The sequence below is a fragment of the Propithecus coquereli genome, unplaced genomic scaffold (genome assembly GCF_000956105.1).
Source record: "Propithecus coquereli isolate 6110/MARCELLA unplaced genomic scaffold, Pcoq_1.0 Scaffold257, whole genome shotgun sequence".
Classification (NCBI taxonomy): domain Eukaryota; kingdom Metazoa; phylum Chordata; class Mammalia; order Primates; family Indriidae; genus Propithecus; species Propithecus coquereli.
Genome location: NW_012148141.1, coordinates 2350665 through 2352060, shown reverse-complemented (window position 1 = coordinate 2352060; position 1396 = coordinate 2350665). Strand labels below are relative to the sequence as shown.

At 58.3% G+C, this 1396-nt stretch overlaps 1 pseudogene; it reads left to right on the top strand.

The window, feature by feature from the left end:
• The first annotated feature begins 696 nt into the window (after window positions 1-696).
• On the top strand, window positions 697-1164 carry LOC105812632 (annotated as a pseudogene).
• The last annotated feature ends 232 nt before the right edge of the window (window positions 1165-1396 follow it).

The following is a 1396-nucleotide window of genomic DNA, read 5'->3' as shown; positions in this document are numbered from 1 at the left end:
GAGTGAAATGTTAAGGGAAGGTGACCTAGGTGAAGGGTAGAGGGGAATTCATTGTACTAATCTTATTTATTCAGGTAACTCTAAGCAGACCACGCTGCCTGCATCCCTATTTGCCAGCCCAGAGCGCCAGAGCTGGCTGAGACCTGCAGGCCCTGACCTCCCTCCCCTCCCTCTTCTCCTTTCTTCTCCCTCTTGGCCCCGTCCCCGCCCTCGCCCCCACGGGACGCGTCCTTGGCGACGCTGCGCCGCCTTATCAAGACCGCCTCAGTGATCTCACAGATAGGATCCCTGCTGCTCGCTGGAGCCGGGATGTGGGCTGCAGGGGCAGGCGGCTGGGGCAGGCTGCCCGGAAAAAGAGCAACGGCGTCTCCGGGTGGCAGTGTCTCCCGGCAGCGTCTCCCGGCAGCGCGGCCTCCGGGCAACGCCGCCTGAGGGCAGCGCAGTCTCCAGCTCTGGACAGCGTGGCGTCGGCGGCCGTGAACCACGGGTGTCCCGGAGCCCATCAGGTGTAGTGGAGCGCCCGACGCCCCCCTTCCTCAGTTCCCCTTTGCGCACCCGTCCGCATCCCTCGACCCCCCCACCAACTCCAGAGCTGGCCTTCAGCCCGCCCATCTGCTGACCCAGCTGCTCGCCGCTCCTCCCACCCTGGGGTCTCCTGCCGCTGCCCTCCACCAGGCCCCAGGCCCTGCACCCAGGATGGGCCTCCACGTATTGCGGAGTACGGCCCTAAAGCGCATCCACAAGGAGCTCCTCGACCTGGCCCACGACCCCCCGGCCCAGTGCTCAGCAGTGCCAGTGGGGGACGATATGCTCCACTGACAGGCCACCATAATGGGGCCCAACGACAGCCCCTACCAAGGAGGGGTCTTCTTCCTAACCATCCAGTTTCCATCCGATTGCCCCTTCAAACCACCCAAGGTTGCATTCACCACCCGAATTTACCATCCAAACATTAACAGAAATGGAAGCATCTGTCTGAGCATCCTTAGATCCGAGTGGTCACCAGCACTGACTGTCTCCAAAGTGTTGTTATCCATCTGTCCCATGTTGTGCGACCCCAACCCAGATGATCTTTTGGTTCCCGAGATCGCGAAGATCTACAGGAAGGATAGGAGGAAGTACGACAGAATAGCTAGAGAATGGACTCAAAAATACGCCATGTGACTTCAAAATAAATAATACCATTGCCTTAATGTTAAAGATTAAGTGGTAGTTCAATTAATTGGTTGTCTTTACTTTTTGTCAAGCTACGTCTCCCCCATCCTTCTGGGCACACATTGTACACCTTTCATAGCAGTGTGTGTGTGGAGGGGGTTGGGAAATGGGGGTGTGTGGGGTTGGTGAGTGGGGTCTATGGATAGTGTGGGGAGAGGGAGGAGCATGAGACAAAGATCAG